Consider the following 21,300-nt stretch of genomic DNA (forward strand, 5'->3'; position numbering starts at 1 on the left):
GTTTAATCTGGGCCCTTGGAAGAAATAAGTGTAGATTTAAATAGGAAGGCATTCAAAAGAAAAATTGAAAAGCTGGGTCTGCAAGTCTAAGTGCACCCAATCCAAAAAGAAGAAAAAATGTTAGGAAAGTAAGCTGGGTAGGTAGTTTTTGAGGTTGCAGAATGTTTATTCATGATCAATTTTGTGTTTCTAAGTGTTATATCTTTTCAGATCACAGTCATGATGCAGTTTTTCATCTGGAGGAGCTCAAGCTGAACATAACTAACCCCCCCTTCTTCTTATTCCCCAAATCACTCACTAATTTCCCCAAAGAGGTCAAGATCTGCTTGATGCCTCTTAGTTTCATCATTTTCCATATCATTTACCTTGGTGAAGATCTACTTCACTCAAGGATTTCCATCCTTCCTCTATGAGTCACTTTTCCCCAAAATAGCTTAAGGTGCCTTACCTTAGCGCTTTCTTATCACTTGTCATATTAACTACTGACTGTATCATATAGCCCCCTATCTATTTCCCCTCCCCTACTAAATCCATGTTAATAACTCCCCTATGTACATATCCCACCTGATAGCACTATAGCTATGTATTTATCAGTTCTAGGACATAATAGTCCACCTGGGACTATTATGAACCCATCCATGTCATGAAATTGGGATTGGTGTAAACCTATGGTTAGACCAATGACCTTTACCACCTCTTTGTCCTCAAAACCCTGTAATTTTACCCCTCTGCAGTCATTGCACAAAGTTAATGTTTTAAAGTGTTATTAAACATTAAGTTTCTTTTCCCCCCCGCTTATATAAACCCAAAAAAAACCCACAAAACCAAAGTTTACCCCCCGCGCGGCATTTTATGAAGATTCGAATATTCTAGCAGCTCCCCCATATAAACCTACCGCCAGCTCCGTCTCCCGTCAACCCTCCGATCCGCCCCTCCCAGATCCGACGGCTCTCGACGATTTCAGAGCCGTCCCGTTGCCCGACCGTTAGCGCCGATAGCCTGGTGGTTTTCCTGTCGTACAGAAAGACGCGTGTCCACCCGTGATTGCATCGGAGCTGCTCTGACAATTACCGCCCTCGTACAGAAGGCGGTCCGATGAAACCACAAACCACCTTCTGTCCCTCCCCCTGACGACTGCACCAGGACACTACCACGTCATCTGCACACATCGGCCTCCTGCCGAGTCACCCTTGCCACGTCACTGCCACCGTGTCACTGCCACGTCATCCACTGTACATGATGACATCACCCTGCTGACGTCATCATGCTGACGTAATCCGCCGTACTGGGTCCCACCCGTCATGCTGACGTCATCAACAAAAAAGGGCGCGAAGGCGAAAATCGTGCTTAGGAAGCCCGGATTCAAATTCTGAGGCAGTTTCTCATGCGCGATTAGCGCCATGGCTACGGGAAATGGGCCAAAATGGAAAGCCCCTCATCGTGCAGCCCCCAGCAAGCCCGAAAGGCGCAGAATGACCCGTTTCTCTTCACACAGGTTCAGAGAAAGAGCAAAGACAGTTCTAAAGGAAACAGAGGGCCGAACAGCGGCCATTAAATTTTGATTTGACCCACAGCGAAGGAGAGAACCGGCCCAATTCATTTGTCAAAGAGTATCAGAGGAAAGATGAAGCGGCAAAGAGTATCAGTTAAATTTTTTAATGGAAATCTTCAGTTCCCGAAGCAGGTCAACATTGAATGGCCTCCAACAAAGTCAAATCAGGCAGTGCAAACCCATCCAGGCTCTCAAATCACAGTTAAAACCTTTAATGCCGCCGAACAGTAGAGATAAAAGACCCATGCACAGTTATTGCAGAAGCACTGCACCAAGCCACCGAGGACAACGCATTAACTCAGTTTTGATACGGCTGCCCTCAGTGCAGCCCAAGATATTTTCTCGCATTTATTTCTGGATAGGATTAGGTTAAAGTAATCATTTTCTTTTAGACCTGTTTAGGTCAAGCTGTAATAAGACAATTTTGGAGATTTTCCCTATATATACTGCCCTCTGTATTGTTTTAAGGGTTGGTCGATTGATAATTTTCACTAGAGACTCGCAGTGTATGTCTGATACTTTTTCTTTAATCAAAGACTACTGAAAGTTTGGAGGATGGACTGTCTGATGTGTTGTTAATGGTCTGTGGAGACTGAATGATGGAATTCTTGTGCTGCAACATGAATCAATAAGTGCCTCTTATCTCTGTTCTCATTGTTATGTGCTCATATCATATATGTATCACCATCTAAATAGCAGAAAGAAAGATTAGCTTAGAACTTGTTTAGCTGCACTCTATGCTCAATTTCTGCTGTTTCTTTATGTTTTCTTCTGAACCAAATTGGTAATGAATATGAATTCCCTGTGGCTCATATTTACCCTAATTCACCTGTGTTGACAGTTATCTAGGGATTCTTTACTGCCCCTAGATAGAGCTCATTCACCCTTCTCTGTTAAGCTGATTGAGAGATTCTTAACTGCCTCTCCTTCCTTGGCATTCTTTCCATCCTTTTAACCTGAAAAATTGTTCCATGTGCAGCTATCTTGCTCCTTATTCCTCTTGTGACCAAGAAAACGCACCAGTAGTTCTACTCCTTGACTCCATGCCCAATGGTTTGAGACTATCATACTATACCTGCCTCTTTACTTGAAAACATCAATCTTCCCACCAAAATCAAAACAAAAACCCCTTGAACTGAATAACTAGCCTAAAATCATCTTCAACAAAGCTAAATCATAAAGAGAGAGCCCTCTCTGACTGCAGGTGGGCTAGAACCTGTAGTTCAAAGTTGGTCTGTGGTTACCTCGGCCGTATCCTTTTGCTGCTGACCAAAAGGACAACCTGAGTGATAACAGGTTCAAGAGACAAAAAACAAAAAGGACCCTACAAACCAAAAGTAGAAATCACTCTTCGAGTAATATTAAATGATCCTGCTCTGCAGGAGCACAGGGAACATATGGGAACCTATGCCATTATCTGTAAATTCATGGGACTATGGCCCACTGAAAAGGATTTACAAACGTGGATCAAGTATCATTGGAAGCCCAAAGGAAGCATTGACCTACATCTTGGGTCAAAAGGATTCTTCACAGTAGTGTTCTCCAACATCGAAGATAAAGACAGAATATTCAAAGGAGGACCCTATTTTTTGTTGCAACATGCCTCTATATGAGACCTTGGAAAATGAACTTTGTCCCAAAGAGGGAGACTTTTTCTTCGGTTCCTGTTTGGGTAAGGCTCTACTCTTTACCTCTTGATTATTGGCAAACTGAATCGTTGGTTGCTATTGGAAATAAACTAGGACGCTATGTGGAAATGGATCTATCAGGAGCTCTTTCGGATGAAGTTATCCTGGAAGTTTTGGATGAGGAGTGGGTGTAGGTGGTAGACTATGAGTATATACCCTTCAGATGCCGAAGATGCCACAAACATGGGCATTTGTTAAGGGACTGCCCTCTCAACAAAGAAGATAACAAAGAAAAACTTAATATAATGAAGGACACGGACACCGAAAGCTTTCAGAAAGTGGCGAATAGAGGAAGGGGGGGAAAAGGGATCAAAACAACAACATACTGAAGGGAAAAATGGAAGTCAGAATAAGTTTAAAGTGCTAGAAGAGCCTGAAGAAATCACAAGAGAAAATCAAGATCAGGAGGAAGATGCTAAAGAAAAAGAAAAGAAAGAGAACATAAATCACTTTCCGGACTTTGACTCTCAAAAATAAGCCACGAGAAGTGAAAACGACATGGAAATGGACTAGGAAATGATTCAAAGTGAAACAGATCTGGAAGAACATGAACTAAAAGAAATCCTCGACAAGGAAAATTTGGATCTGGAAGGATTCCTGATGTAAGGAACCAAAGGAGGAATAGATTCTTTGCCTCAAGACAAATGCAACAGAATTCAACAGTTGTTTTTATGCAAAACTCAGGAACAAGGACTAGATAATGGTAAAAACATCCACAAATAGGAGCACAAAGGGGTGAAAACAATGAAATTAAATCCAGGATTAGCCACGAGAAATCCAGGAAAGAAGAGAGGCAGAAAAAAGAAAAATGAGCTCCTGATGGAGTGTGGAAAGCTAATGATAGATTCAGGTAATATGAAAGATCTAACCAGTTACTCCTTTACAAATCTTTAATTATGAAGTTCATTTCATGGAATATTAGAGGTCTAGGCAGTAAAAGAAAACAAAGAATGCTAAGTAACAGAATGAAACTAGCAATGCGGACATAATTTTCATTCAAGAAACAAAATGCTCCATTCAGAAAATAAAACAAATCTATAACAAATGGCTCAATAAATTTGAGTTTCTAAAAGTTAAAGTAGAAAACACAGCGGGTGGCATTCTTACTCTTTGGAACCCCCAAAATTTTATCATTGTAGATGCGGAGGCAATGAGAAATTACTTATCAGCTATCATTCAGCCAATGGGGATGTCGGAGACCTTCCTGGTTACAAATGTCTATGGTCCTCAGAGAATAGATGAGAAGCTTAGTTTTCTGAACTCCCTGGTTGATCTCAGAAGCAGGCATAAAGAGATCCCTTGGGTCCTTGGAGGAGACTTTAACATGATTAAATCTCTTTCGGAAAAAAAGGAGGCACCAGAATCCTCAGTAAAGATTCAGTAGGATTCCATTCTTTTACAGAAGACATGAAAATGGTTGACTCTGAAATGCATAATGGTCTTTTCACTTGGAACAACAAAAGAGGAGGTAATGCTCAGGTTGCCTCCAAGTTAGACAGATTTTTGATCTCTGAGAACTTGATGCTCACAAATTCTGAAATATCTACAAGTGTTCTCCCATTTGGAGGCTCTGATCACTGGCCGATTCAATTAGAAATCAAGGGAATTGATGCTCCCAAGAACAGACCCTTCAAATTTGAAAATATCTGGCTCTCCCACCCAGATTTCATCAGCAACATTGAAGAATGGTGGTCCGAAGATCTACAGGTGTAGGGCTCCAAAATGTTTCTCCTCCATAAAAGGCTAAAGCACATTAAAATCAAACTCAAATAATGGAAAAAGAAGGATTTTGGTAACATTTTTGCAAATAAAAAATCTGTCGAGATCAAAATGCAGGAACTAAACCAAGCAATGATCGCAGAAGGTTTTGATAAATCCAAAAATGAGCAAGCTGAAAAACTGAACCTTGATTGGGAGAATTTATCCAATCAGAAGGAAATTTTTTGGAGACAAAAGTCCAGAGTCCAATGGCTCAAGGAAGGGGAACGGAACACTAGGTTTTTCCACCGTTCCACCATATCCAATAGAACGCACAATAGAATATCCTCAATATTGAATGAATATGGGGAGCTTCAGACCACTCACAAGAATATCGAAGCTGTGATGGTTCAACATTTTAGAGGCATCACCAATGAAAATAACCTAGACAGAGACCATTACATCAAGGAAATTATAAAGAATATTCCCAGGATGGTGTCTAGAGAAGATAACTTTAACCTAAACAAACCAGTAACTGAAGCAGAGGTTAGTACGGTGATCAAAGAGATGAAGAATGGCAAAGCTCCTGGTCCAGATGGTTTTAATGTGGACTTTTTCAAAGCCTACTGGAATATTGTCAAACAAGATATTTTGGATGTGGTTGAGGACTCCAGAAGAAGCAGATCTATTTTGAAAGCCCTCAACACCTCCTTCATCTCCCTGATCCCCAAACAGGACTCAGCCCTGACCCCTTATAAGTTCAGACCCATTGCTTTATGCAATGTTGTTTACAAAATCATTTCTAAGATCTTCGCTAACAGACTCAAACCTCTTCTGCCTTCATTGATTTATGGGGAACAGTCTGGTTATGTGGAAGGAAGGAAAATCCTGGATAATATCATTCAGGCCCACGAGGTTGTTCACTCTCTCACCAACAAAAAGCAGGCTGGTATGATCATGCAAGTAGACATTGCAAAAGCGTATGATAAGGTGAATTGAATTTACATCAAAAAAGTCCTTTCCACATTTGGGTTTGATCATGACTGGATCGGATGGGTGACGGCTTTGGTTACTTCACCCAGCTTTTCAATTCTGGTGAATGGCTCACCCTCGGATATCTTCACTCCTTTTAGAGGCCTCAGGCAGGGAGACCCACTCTCTCCCTTTCTTTTCATCCTCATGATGGAAGGATTGGGCCAAACCATTAAAAATGCTAAGGTTTTAGGAAAGATCAAGGGCCTTCAATTAACAAAGAACGGCCAAGCCTTGACTCATCAACAATTTGTGGATGACACCATGTTGCAGGGGATCCCCACAGTCAAGGAAGCTACAGCGTACAAAAAAATCTTAAATGACTTTGCCTCGCCTTCAGGTATGGAAGTCAATCTCTCCAAAACAATTTTTTTTTCTTTAACACTAACATTGCTATTCAAAGGAACATCTCCAGGATTCTGGGCTTCCAAAGGGAGGCCCTCCCTTCAAAGTATTTGGGAATCCCCCTTACCGATAAACCAATGCGCAAGAGTATCTGGGAACTGGTACTCAACAAGATGCAAGACAAGATCAAAAGATGGACATTTAGAGCACTGAACCTCGCTGGCAAATTGATTTTGATGAAGGCTGTTCTTTAATCCATCCCTATTTTCTTTTTATCAGCCCTACCAGCTCCCAAAGGAGTCTTACAGCAACTCAGGAACATTCAAAGAGACTTTCTCTGGGGAAAGGAGGAAACAAGAAAGAAATGGGCCCTTGTTTCTTGGGATAAAGTCTGTAAACCCAAAAGTCATGGAGGCCTAAGCTTAAATGATTAAGATATTCTAAGTAATGTTTTAGGAGCCAAACTCTAGTGGAGATGGGTTAAAGAACCAGGGGTGCAATGGGCTAAAACCTGGAAAGAAAAGTATGCAAACTCCTGGCAAACGAGTGATCTCATCAGAATGTCAGGGAACATAAAAGGCTCTCACATCTAGAATAAAGCCTGGGATAATAGAAGCCTAGTACAGAACAACAGCTTCTAGGAAATCAGAGAAGGAGAACAAGCTCTTTTCTGGGAAGATAAATGGCAGCAAGAACCAATGTTGTTGAGGGAGGACTTTATGAGCATCAAGCAGGAAACTGATTCCCAGGGACTAATAAGAGTCAGGGATTTCTGGAATCTTCCTCATGTCACTGCGAAATGGAGAAGCTGGAGGAAAATAGAAAGCAGAGGGGATGGCCCCATAAAAGCAAAAACAGAAGAACTCATGAAAATTTTAGAACAAAGGAAGATCTTGGTTACAGATGGGCAAGATCAGTTAAGATGGGGACAAAACAAAGAAGGCATCTTTAATATCCAAGAAGCAAAAAGAATTATCCTTAATCTAGATCCCTGCATTTTGGCAAAGTCCTGGCAAAAACTTTGGAGCCACCAAGGATGGATGAAGATCAAACTGTTTATGTGGTTAGTTCATCACAAGAAAATATTAACTTGGGAAAACATTCAGAAGAGGGGGGTCATGGGGCCCTCTAGATGCCAATTATGTGAGGCGCAAGAGGAGACAATGGAGCATATTCTCAACAACTGTACCTACAGCAACTGGTTATGGGATTCTTTCAACATCATTTTTCAATAGACAGACAGAGACAAAGGTAGCATCATTAATACCCTGAACAAGTGGAGAAAAAACTTTTCAGAGCATGAGATCCTTAATTTGGCCTGGACCTTGACACCAAGCTTCATTATCTGGAATGTTTGGAAGGAAAGGAATAAAATAATTTTCAAGGATGAAAAAACTACTCCCCTTGGCCTGATGGAATTAATCTTAAAGCAGATTAAGGAGACCGTATCCACCACTGTGCATAGCTATCCCCTGAATCCTCCCACTGCGCTTGAATTGAGAACTCTCAAGCAGCTGGGTATGCATGAGATCATCCTCAAGGGTCTTAGTAAAAAAGAAAGAGTGTTGGAGAGGGAAAAGGAATTCTGACATCCTCCACCAAAAGGATATCTGAAATGCAACATTGATGGGGCTTCAAAAAGCAACCTGGGGACTGCAAGTTATGGAGGTGTGTTAGGAGATGAAGAAGGAAATTTTTTTTGCACTTTCCACTGCCACGTAGGCAAAGCCACCAACAACATGGCTGAATTAATGGCGTTGGAACAATGTCTGGAGCTACTTAAACTCAATCATAGCTCGAATGTTCTCATCGAAGCAGACTCATAGATCTCTATAAATGCAGTTAAGAAAATAATCTATGGTACAGTGCCTGAAAGGGTCTCAAAATAATGGAGGCTTGTACAAGTGTACCAAAGAATCCAAAATCATCTACAGTGCCTTCGAACAGTTAGCTTCAATCATGTTCAGCGGAAGGCCAATAAACTTGCAGATCTACTGGCCAACCAAGGAGTGATTAATTCTGATTGCAGAATCGAAATGAAATGGTAGGAGATGCCTCCAAGCAGGCTAAAAGCTATCTGTGATGCTCAAGCTGCAGAGGACAAGGAAATTTACGATTATTGGGCTCGAGGGGCAGGAAATGATTAATGGTCATCACTATTCCTTCTTTAAGGGAGTGTTCCTCTTCCTTACTGGTTTCTTAAGAGAACCATGGAGGCGGGTACAATTTCTTAGCAGATGGCAGATCAGAGGTATTTTCACAATGGAGTCTTTGGGTAAAGGGTTGGAAAGGTCTACTGGTGATCCCCAGATTTTCTGGTTCAATGTAGATGTCAGTGGCACTGTTAAGATTGAAAGAGTTTCAGGGGCTGCAAGGAGGAGGGTGGCGATTGCTTGGCGCATCGGGGAGAAAAGGGTTGATGCTGTGTATGGCCAGGAGCAGAGGAATACCAGAGATCGCAATACCAGAGTTCTTTTACTTTTGTTCCCTTTTCCGCAACCCGAGTGGTTTTCAGGTGATCGTGGCTCCAATAGGCGGAATGTGGTTTTGCCTGTTCGGGAGCGATCACATTCGCGGAGCTCCACGTGGTAGTGGGGTCGGGAGGAAAACCGCCCTCATCACGAGTTATCCTCCATGAATGTTGGTCGGTCCGATATTAATATCCACCGTTGGATGGCTCTTTGTGACTCAACGGTTCAGATCAATCGCACAAGTTGGTGGTCCCGGGTGGTACAGGCTAGCAGCTCGTTAGTACGATTTGGATAGCAGCCCATGGTTCATAAGGAAAGGTTTATGGATCGAGATTAATTAGGTTGGTCAGGGGTGGCCGGAAATGTCTTACACGAGAGGTCGTACCAATGTTTAAGAACTCGGGCATTTGTACCATCTTTTCATGTCGACCACTCTGTGTTTTTTAATTGCCAAGCCCAAACTCATTAATTTTTATTTTTTGAGAAAGGTATAGTTTGATGGTAGGGTGCAAGGAAAAGTTTTTCTTTAGTTTTTACCCACAGTCATCGACCCTGAAAGTTTTGTTGTATTCTATGTACTTTATTCTTAATTAATGAATTGGGAGGTCCGACTCTTGCATTAGCAAAAAAAGAAACTACTCGGAAAGTATTACCAAAGCTAGTATAGGAACGTAGGTTGCATGCTATGGACGCCAAGGTAGGTTGTAGGTTTCACTCTATGGACACTACGTAGAGTGCACACATGGTGCATGCATGTCAGGCATGCAACCCAAAATACTATTTCACCTTTTTTATCCAAGATATGCTTTTTCCTTTTCTATATTTTATACATTTAATATTTTATTTGAATAAATAAGTAAATAAAATCATATGTAAATTTATATTAAAATAATACATATAAACAAGTATAATGTATCATGTTTGTGCTTTAAATAATGTGGTTGTTATTTACCAAAGTCATCATTTTAAAATCAAAGAAAAGTCTAACAACGCTTCGATACTAGAGTGCAGTAGACATTATATTCATCAGAAAGAGATAGTCAAACAATGTTTTCTTTGCAAGCCATCCTTGTATTATTAACATTATGGTGGAATATCTCATTGTAGATTACTGTTCCATCATCAACACTATGTAGAATATTTCATTCAATGTCGACGACTGCGTTTTAAGCATTAACATTGAGCTTTGATGGTAGGGACTACCGCTACGCAGTTGCACTTGTTTCTGTGAAGTTAATGTTCATGTTAATGATAGTTGTCTTCACCTACAACATAATGTTGCTTGGACTAATATGATGTTAATTATTTTTATGGCAATGGAAATTTTTGGATAGTTAGTTGTATCGCATGGATCTAATCCCACCATAAAGTTTTTAGGATAGATTAGATGTAACAAGATCAACAAAGGTTATCATTTAGGGTTTGATTTGATGCTGGGGCGCTGTGAATTTTAATTATGCGTAACTACCACTCTCCTAACCCTCTTCTGGCTCTCAGTTGCACCCTCTCGCATTCTGGTGATCTCTACAACTCTTCTACATGTTGTTTCTTGAGACTACTCATTGTACCATGGGGGTTACAACTACGAGATTCTCCTAAGATAGGTAAGACTGCTTTTTTTGAACAAAGTTTTCTTTCTTGGCAATTGAATACCCTAAATTTTTATGCACTATGTTTTATGCATGCTTACTCTTTTGGCCACTCTTTTTCCAGTCCATATTTTGAGAAATCTCAAGATATTTAAAATTCCTAATCCAAATGTTGGATTACAGGTATATCCAAATGGGACATCAGGGTTTCATTATGGGAAGTTTTTTTTCAATAGGTTGCTTAAGATCAATGGAGAGATTTCATAAGCTTCAACTTTTCTCTTCGAAAACCTTAAACATTTCGTTTTTGGTAATTTTTCCTAGTTCCTTCTTTGTCTAAGGTTGTCGCTATGTACAAGGCTTTAGGAGCCATTGTGCGATCCGAATTTTGTACCCTTCAGGTAAATTCTATTGTAGTTAGGGTTAAAAATTTTCTTTTATTTCTTTTCCCTATGAATTCACACTAATAAACTTCTTTTGGGGTTGCTTTCTCACTTTGTAGGTCAAACTTTGGTTTTTGGAAACAATAATAGTTAAAGTCCTTAGGATGATACGGTGTACTCAACTGACCAGTTTCTCACTTTATTTTCCTTTGTGTATGTTTCCAGGTTTTTCAGTCAGAGGCCTTATTTGGGCATTGAACCCTTCAGTTTGGGATTTAACACCCTTGCCAAGAAATGTTGATTTTAGGAAAGGAAATAGTGATTTGTTGTTATGATGCTTACGATCATAGATGACTTGATTGTTCCTTTGTTTTCCTCAACCTTGAGGGATTTATATTAGAAATATTCTTTTCTATACATTCATAGGTTTTATCGTTGAAAGGAACAAGAAACCTTGAACACAATTATTTATACATTGTCTGATTATAAATTGAGATAATTTTGGCCGCAGTAAGTATCTGGTTTGTTAATTGTATTTGTCATATGTTAAGGGTTTATTTTGGCTGCTTCCATCGACATCTATCATGGGTGCTTTCTTTATAAAAGGGATTGCTTTTTTTTTTTTATTTTTTTTATTTTTTTTTTTTATGTTTGAGATATATTTGCTACATTGCAATTTATGTTATTTCATAAGAATATGTGTGTGTGTGTGTGTATATACATATATATGATGACTAACAAGAATATTAAATTTTGTATGGGTCAGTTATGCAAATGATATTGATTCAAATAAGTTTATTTCTTTAATCAAACTATTTCCACCTATACTTAACATTCAGATTATAATTTCAACTCCCTTCTTTCATAGTAATATAATTTTTGTTTGTAGGATATCAAAAATTGAGTTAAGAAAGTCACACGTATTACCAACAATTATTTTTTTGTGTTTATGTTTGGGTATTCTATACAAATATATGTTTAGTCTTTAGATAAAGCAAGCCTAACCCAAGGCCTGGAAATTTCTTCATACCTAGTATCTAGGGTTCAACATTGTTTCCATTTTGGTTGAAGGACTTAATCTTGTCCACTAGCTTGGGTGATTAACCTAACCCAACAGAAAAAAATATTAGCCTTAACTATTGATTTCTTAGCTTGTGAGTTACAGAAATTAAATGCAATGAAATGTACACAGAAACATAGAAACAATGTACAATGATTTTCTTTTACTTATCTCAATAAATCACTTGGCATAACATAAAACCATAGTGACCAGAAAGATGCTCCACCTAACCAATGAGAATTGGTACCTCTACCAAAAACCCCCTCGAGCCAATTTCACACCCAGAACATGTTTTACTTAACAGAGACACTTTCAGGTACAACATATGATCCCTCCTGGCAACGTCCTACCCTCCTCAATACATTGTCAGGGATGTAACTCAACAAATTCGTATCTTACTTAGGACTCCTTCTATCCAGCTCTAAGTTCACAAGGTTGCCTCAAGTTTTTCCCCTCTCACCTTCTTGGCCAACCATTTCTCCCGAACTGAGAAAATTTGTCTTTAGGAAAGAGGAATATAGGCAGGCATCTTCCTCTACCCTTTTCCCTTCATGGGCTTTCCCTAACTATCTTCTTAACTGCATGGAGTGTGAAATTATCTCTAGCATCTTTCCCCTACCATAATTTACATGGTTGATTAAATGAAACCTTTTTATTAATGTAAAATTAGAAAAACATTTATTTACATCACACATTCATACATGGGCCTTAGCATGGGCCCATAATCCGTAAAAATATTTTCACAGAAAGGTAAAAATATTTACGACTCACTAGGTGGGTATTACATCTCCCCCCCCCCCCCCCCAAAAAAAAACATCGTTATCAATGTTTTCCTAGCCCATAGAATAGGTTGGGATATGAATTGTTTCATCTTCCCAAGAATTCTCTTCTAGACTAAAGTGTTTCCACTGCACTTATAACTAGGTGATTTCTTGCTTCTATAGCAAAGTTTCTCTCTCATCTAGTATGCGCAAAGGCTCTAATAGGAATTCTCTATCTGGTTTGACCTACGTCCACAATTATTATGTTTGCCATTAGCTTTTCCATGAATTATTATTTAAGAAAACATATATAATCAATTCAAACTTCATTGCTTACCTATACATCCTTCCAATTAATAACATGATTAGGATCATGCATGTATTTATTTAACAATGAAACATGAAATACATTATACACATGTATGTGACTAGGTAAATCCAATTGATATGCCATAAGCCCAATCTTGGAAAGTATACCAAAACGACCACAAAATAGGGGAGAAAACTTTGTGCAAGTTCCCCATTTTAAAGTGCTCTTTTCAGGTTGACTTTTACATAAATGTGTTATCCCAACTAAAATTATTTGTTAGTCGTCCTTTTTTCCGCATATATTTTTTGTCTGCCTTGGGCAACTTTCAAGTTTCCCCACACCTTTTTAACAATTTGTTCCATTTATGTTTGCATGTTTGGTCCCAATACCAGTTTGTCTTCGTGATTAGTCCAATTAAGTGGCGTTCTCCCATATAACACTTTGAATGGGCTCATTCTTAAAGAAGCCTGATAGTTGTTATTATATGAAAATTCTACAGAGTGGAGATAATCCTCCCACTTGGTAGGTTGTTGTATGAGGTACATTCTTAGCTTGTCCTCGAACACTTGATTTAATTTTTTTGTTTGTCCATCTGTCTACAGATGGTAGGTAGTAATAAATTTCACTTGGGTGCCTAATCCATTAAATAAATATTTTCAAAATGCAGAAGTGAATTTTACATCCTGATTACAAATTATTATCTTAGGTATGCCATGAAAAAGAAAAAAATTTATCATAAATATATCAGCAATTTGAATTACTTCATAATTCGATTGCATAGGAATAAAATGTGTTGATTTTCTTAACTTTTCTACCAAAATCATTATTGAATCAATTTTCCTTTTTGACTTGGGTAAACCTGTAATCAAGTTTAGGGTGATGGTTTCCCATTTCCATTCAGGAATGGGTAATGGGTGAATCAAACCAACTGCATGTTGGTTTTCTGCTTTCAACTGTTGGAACTCTAGACATTTTTCCAGATATTCTGCTACTTCCCTTTTCATGCCAAGCAAAAAGTAACCCTTTCTTAAAGCAAAGATTAATTTCTGATAACTAGGGTTGTTGGCATAAGTACTCTTATAATATTCATCTAAAATAAGTTGTTTAATAGAATATTGGTTAGGAATATAAATCCACTTTCTATAGGGCACCAAACCATCATTTTTATTGTCACATCTAAGTTTCTTTTTAGTGTTGTTTTCTTGTTTAATTTCCTACTGTAAAAATTGATATTCCGGATCTTTTAGAGCTATATTTTTAATTTGATTTGAAAAATCAGATTTTACTTGACTATATTAAATTTTGTAAACAAAATTCAACCTTTTTCTTAAGGCGTCTACCACCAAGTTTTCCTTATCCTTTAAGTGTTTTATATCAAAATCGAATTCCCTCAAGAAAGCGGTCGATCACGCTTGTTGGGAATTAACTGTAGGTTGTTTGAAAAAGTTAGTCAAGTTGTTCTCATCAGTCACTAAGATAAATGACTTTCCTAATAGGTAATGTCAACATATCTTTAAAGCATGAACCACTGTTTTTAATTCTAAAACATAGTATAAATACCTTTTCTCATGCTCCTTTAATTTTTCGGACTCATAGGCTACAACTTGACATTTATGTATTAACACTCCTCATACTCCTTCTCGGCATGCATCTGTATAGACAACAAATTATTTCTCAGGGTCTGTAATTCTTAGGAGAGGGGTTGTAGTTAACAGATTCTTAAGCTGATCAAAACTATTTTGGCATTCAGGTGTCCATTTAAATGTTCTCCCCTTTTCTGTAAGGAGGTCAAGGGGTAATCTACCTTTGAAAATACAGTTATAAAACAATGGTAGTAACCTTCCAAACCCATAAATGACCTAATATATACAAAATTCTTAGGGCTAGGCCACTCCATTATTGTCTCTATCTTTTTTGGGTCTACAACTATCCCCTCTTGAGCATACATGCCCAAAATTCTATATTTTATCTTTAAAGAACTCACATTTACTATATTTAGCATATAATTGATGCTCCCACAGAGTCTACAAGACTATTTGCAAATTTCTTTTATACTCCTCTAGATTTTTGGAATAAAACAGAATATCAACGATACAAATTAACACGAACTTGTCTAGATATGGGTGAAATATGTTGTTCATCATGCCATAAATGTAAGCCCAAAAGGAGGAACCATAAATTCATAATTCCCATAACTCATTCTAAAGGCAGTATTACAAATTTATTCCTCTATTATTCATTTTTTATGGTACCCCAAGTGTAGATCAATTTTAGAAAATACAATAGCGCCCTTAACTTGATTGAACAAATTATTTGTTCAGGGTAATGGGTACTATTTTTATAGTTATTTTTTTCAATTGTTGATAGCCAATACATATCCTTAGGGACCATATTTCTTTTTGACAAAAAGTACGAGAGCTTCCCATGGCAATACGCTAGGTCGAATGTATTTTTTTATCCAACTTTTCCTACAACTGCATTTTCAGCTTAGTTAACTCAGATACACTCATGCGCTAGGGTGATTTATACATTGGGGTGGTCCCTAGAACTAGTTCACTTATGAAGTCAATATACCATTTAGGGGCAGTTTAGGGATTTCTTTTGGAAATACATCTATAAAATTATAGGAAAGATGCAGATTTTCCAAGGTTGTGATTTTTTCCTCATAGTTAGAGTACCACACTTGAATTGCATAAATTTCACAGCATTTGCTAATACTTTTATTTAATGTGAGGTTGTATTTGTCATAAATTTACAGGTTTTACTACCCCTCAATTTTCTTGATTAGAACCTGCCTCGTTAATATAGATGATGGTTTTGTCTTTACATTTTACATTTGACCAATGTTTTTCTAGCCAGTCCATACAAATTCAAAATGTCATAGCAACCTGGGGGTAAAATGTTTATGTATTTCTCCATTGGTTGTCTTGTTATTTCTACTAGGAACTTCTCAATTTTTTTTGTTACTCTCCTTTTGGCTCCAATGGCCAACTAAAATAGCCATGGTGGCTTGAATTTACTAATCTGTAATCGACATAATTCTGCTATCTTTAGGTTAATATAACTTAAACTTGCCCTAGGGTCTACTAAAATTGACAAATAATTATTGCAATTTTTCTTCAAACGCAATCATTATGGATTGATGTCCGACCTGTCAGTCCTCTAGGGTAGCATTGATCCTAGGAAATCTTCTTTGCACCTTTTCTACTATAGATGCCTCTTGAATATTTATTGCTTGTTTTTTTTCATGATATGGGAAATCTCTGAGGTAATGTGGTTCCCCAAAACCCCAACACTATATTGGAGTTTTTTTAGCCTTGCTGACATCCACTTTACTTAACAATTTTATCTATTTTGATCCATTTTGTAATTGCATTCTCTGTTGGCCTTTTCTAGAAAATTTACCTTGTTGCCCCTTACCAAAATTCTTAGACACAATACCTTTCATACTCCTATTATTTTGAGGATATTTTTTCCCCTTTCTACTTTACAAGGATGTATTATTTTCTCCCTTCTATTTTAGTTGTTGATAATAGATTCATGCCTTATGTACAGCTTCATCCATGGTTTGGGGTTATCAAATTCTTAACATTGTTTCATGGATATCGACACGTTTCTTATAAAACGTTGTACTTTTTCCTTCTCTTCCCATATGTAGGGGACATACCTCAATAAGGAAGTGAATTTTTCAACATACTCATTCATGGACAATTGCCCCAATCTGAGGTCATGAAATTCCTTGGCTTTTTTGTCAAAATATCACAAAATTAAGTATTTATTCTTAAAATGTCATTGAAAATCATCCCACATTATTCCTTATTCATCACACCATCAATTCCATCAAATTCCTTGATTTCCTCCCACCATGAAGTTTCTTTTCCTTGGACCTGATAAATTTCTAGACGAGCCCTCAAATTGTTGTCATATTCATAAATTTAAAAGTACTTGTTAATATTTACAAACTACGATTTTTCTCCTTCCACAGATTCATCATTAAATGTGTAGGTTTCATTTTCTTAAATTCCTCTTCAAGCTCCATTTTCTGTCTTTTCGCTAGTTTATATGCTTTTTCCTAAGAAAATTTTCCAGACAGCTATTATTCAGTTTCTTCTCCACCCCTAGGTTCATGTGTAAGGATCTTCTCAAGAATACTATCCTCCCTTAAACTATATGACTCTTCTTTGTTTTTGTTGTCAAGAGATGGGGTTGAATTTCTTTTATTCTTCCTATTAGTTAAACTCTTAAGTATCCTCTCTTAATATCTCAACAATCATTCATTAACCCACAAGGTGACCATTTCTTCCCTTAATTGTTGCATTGTTTCAAGCAATATTGCAGATGTGGATTGGCGTTATTCACCTATCTACACCCACAATCCTAAATTAGGTCCTAGGAAGGGTGCAAAACTTTGTCCTATGGGAAATGATGTCATATTATTGGCACCTCTTTCTTCCGTTCTGTGAAACATAAAACACATCATTGTTACTTTTGGATTTAATAGGCCACAATGTTGCAACCATGCGCTGATACCACTAGTGACATACGTATCCTCCTCAAACAAACAAATTTTTTGTTTTTGTTTTATTTACTTGGTTTAATTGCATTCTCACAATTGTTTCATTATTTTGAATTCCAAGAAATGCTAATCCAATGCACTTAATAATTGTGTCAAAGTAATCTTTAATTCCCTAATCAAGGTTGGTCTTTACTCTGCCACCTTATGATATTACAAAGTCTAATTTTCACTTATTGTATTCTATAGTTTATTTTATAATAATAAATTATGTTTGGGTGGCAGTATTGTCTTGCTCCTCTTTATATTAAGCCTTTGCATTACTTGTGTGTATCTAAGGTAAAAAAATATTGGATATAAGGTAGAGTCATTTAATTTATCATATATGTTCCCCATAATTTATTCAAACCTCGGTATAGGTCTTATATTTGTGATGATAATGCTAATTTTAATGAGAGTTGTCTTGAACTCCGTCGTAAAATTGTTTGGAGTAATATGATGTTAATTATTTTATGACAATGGAACATTTTGGATAGCTAGTTGTATCGCATGGATCAAATCCCACCGTAAAGTTCTTAGGGTAGGTTAGCTGTCCCAAGATCAATTGCGGTTATCATTTAGGGTTTGATCCGACAATGGGTAGTTGTGGGTTTTAGTTATGGGTAACTATTGCTCTCTTACAAAGCCTCTGTCTCTCAGTTGCACCCTCTCAACTTCCAGTGAGCTCTGCAACTCTTCCACATGTCGTTTCTTGAGATTACTCATTGTTCCATGGACATTACACCTATGAGATTCTCTCGAGACAAGTAAGAATATTTTAGTTAAAAATAGTTTTCTTTCTTGGTAATTGAATACCTTAAATTTTTGCACATTGTGTTTTATGCATGCTTCCTCCTTCGACCATTCTTTTTCTAGTTCCATATTATAAGAAATCTTAAGGTTTACAAAAATCCTAATTCAAATTTGGGAATACAAATATATATGAATGGGTAATCATGGTTTCATTATGGGAATTATTACATTCAAGAGGTTTCTTGGTGTTAATGGAGAAATTTGGTAAGATTAAAGTTTTCTCTTCGAAACCCTTGAACATTTCATTTTTGGTAATTCCTTTAGTTTCCTTCTTTGTCTAAAGTTGTCGCTATATACAGGGCGTTAGGAGCCTTTGTGTGATATGAGTTCATACCCTTCTGGTAAACGCTTTTGCAGTTAGGGTTAAAAAATTTCTTTTATTTCTTTTCCCTATGAGTTCATACTGATAAACTCCTTTTGGGGTTACTTTCTCATTTTGTAGGTAAAAAATTTGGTTTCCAGTAATAATAAAAATTAAAGTCCTTAGGATGATATGATGTGGTCAACTGACTAGGTTCTCACTTTATTTTCCTTTATATATGTTTCTAGGTTTTTCCGTTGAGGGCCTTGTCTGGGTGTTAAACCCCTCAGCATGGGGTTTAATAACGTTTCCAAGAACTGTTCATTTTAGAAAAGAAAATAGTGAATTTATTTATATGATGCTTGCAATCACACATGACCTAATTGTTCCTTTGATTTCCTTGACCTTCAAGGATTTACATTAGAAATTTTCTTCTGCATACATTCACTAGTTTTTGTATCGAAAGGAACATCAAACCTTGAATACATTTGTTTATACAATGTGATAATTTTGGACACAAAAAGTATCTAGTTTGTTAGTTGTATTTATTATACGTCAAGGGTTTATTTTGGTCAATTCCATCGACATCTATCATGGGTGCTTATTTTATAAAAAATATTCCTTTATTTTATGTTCGAGATATATTTGTTACTCTACAATTTATGTTATTTCGTGAGTATATATATATACCATATGATAACATACAAAAATGTCAAACCCTATAAGGGCCATTTTTGCAAACGATATTGATTCAACTAAAATTAGTTCTTTAATTGGGCTTCTGCCACCTACAACTACCATTCAAATTATAATTTCAACACTCTTCTTTCATGGAAATATAATTTTTGTTTGTATGATATCAAAACTTAAGTTAAGAAAGTCACACTTATTACCAACAATTCATTTTTTGTGTTTATGTTTGAGTCTTCTATACACATATATGTTTAATCTGTAGATAAAGTGGGTCTTACCCAAGGATTGGAACTTTCTTCAAACCTAGTATTGAGGTTTCAGTATTATTGTCATTTTGGTTGAAGGACTCAATTTCATCCATTAGCCTCAGTGACTAACCTAACCCCAAAGAAAACATTATCAGTCTTAGCTATTAAGTTCATAGCCTGTGAGTTACAGAACATAAATGCAATGAAATGTACACATAAACATAAATAGAAATAGAACCAAAAAGGTACAATGAATTTTTTGTTTACCTATCTAAATAAATCACTTGGCCTACCACAAAACCATAGTGAGAAAAAATATGCTCCACCCAACCAATGAGAACTGATACCTCTACCAAAATTCCCAACAAACCATTTTGACAACCAGAACAATTTTTACTTGATAGAGATATTTCTAGGTCCAACATAGGATTCCTTGGTAGCACCCTACCCTCCTCAACAAAGTGTCCTATCCTTAAGGAATGTAGCTCAACAACTTCTTATCTTATTTGGGCCTCCTTCTACCAAGCTCCAAGTTTATAGCGTTTCCTCATTCTTTTCACCTCTCACCTTCTTGGCTAACCTTTTCCCCCAAACTGAGATAATTTATCTCAGGTAAAGAAGACTTTGGGCACAAACTACCTATGCCCTTTGCCCTTCTTTAATTTCCGTTAACTATATTTTTAGGTATCTCAAGTATGAAATTCCCTCTCAAATCTTTCCCACCATAATTTACATAATTAATTAAATATAACATTTTTATTAATATCAAATTAAAAAACCATTTATTTACAACACACATTCATACCTAACTCTTAACATGAACCCAAAATCCATAAAAGTAAAAATATTTATAACTCACTGAAATATTAACTCAAATTTAACAAGTTACAATAAGAACTCTTACCATATGTATTATGTCACATTAAAATTATCATTTTCCTTATATTTATAATATCTTATAACATTTTTAAATTTCAATTGAAAATTAAAATAAATATATATAATTAATTATAATAATACATATAATATTAAAAAAAAATTGCTATTCTTTTAAATTAATATATATTATAATAAATAATTTTTTTAATAAGCAAGATTTACAATGTTCGAAGAGATGACATTTTCACGATAAATTATTTTCACAATATATAAGTCAGCAACTTCTTTGTGACTTATAATAAAATAAATTAGTGTAAATTTATTTGTTTATATAAATATTTTTAAATATTAATATTTTTTTAAATTAATTAATATATGAGAATTATTTAAAAATCATTTTCTTAAATTGACATAGGATTTAAAGTCTTCTAGATTCATTAGGATAGGAATAATTTTTTTTTTCAAATGATATGCAATTTAACAAATTTACTAAGTTAGAAAGATTTTTCAAGTGATATGTAATTTTAGGGATACGTTGAACTATTTTTTATTATTATAGGTTGAGAGACATATTTTATAACCATTTTTTTAATTTGGAATTATAATATGTTTTTTTTATATATAAGAGAGACCAAGTAACATTGGAGATATATTTAACTAAAAATATAACTAACATATATATAATTCAAGTTATGATGAATCATAGTAAGTGGTTCAAAATACGTCAATTTGTTAAAATCATTGGGAGATCGCACCCGGCTTGGGCCACGCTAGTCCTTAACATGACTAGATTTTTTCCCACAGAGTTTTGAACTAGCGGCCTTCACATCACAGAGTGACTTAATAGTACACCCCATCACTATCTATTCTATACCCTGTGGGCAATATTTATTTAATTTAAAATAATTCTTTTTTGTTGATTTAA

This window comes from Pinus tabuliformis, chromosome 5_2, assembly GCF_031772625.1.
Source record: "Pinus tabuliformis cultivar Carrire ecotype Pingquan chromosome 5_2, CPIR1, whole genome shotgun sequence".
Taxonomy (NCBI): domain Eukaryota; kingdom Viridiplantae; phylum Streptophyta; class Pinopsida; order Pinales; family Pinaceae; genus Pinus; species Pinus tabuliformis.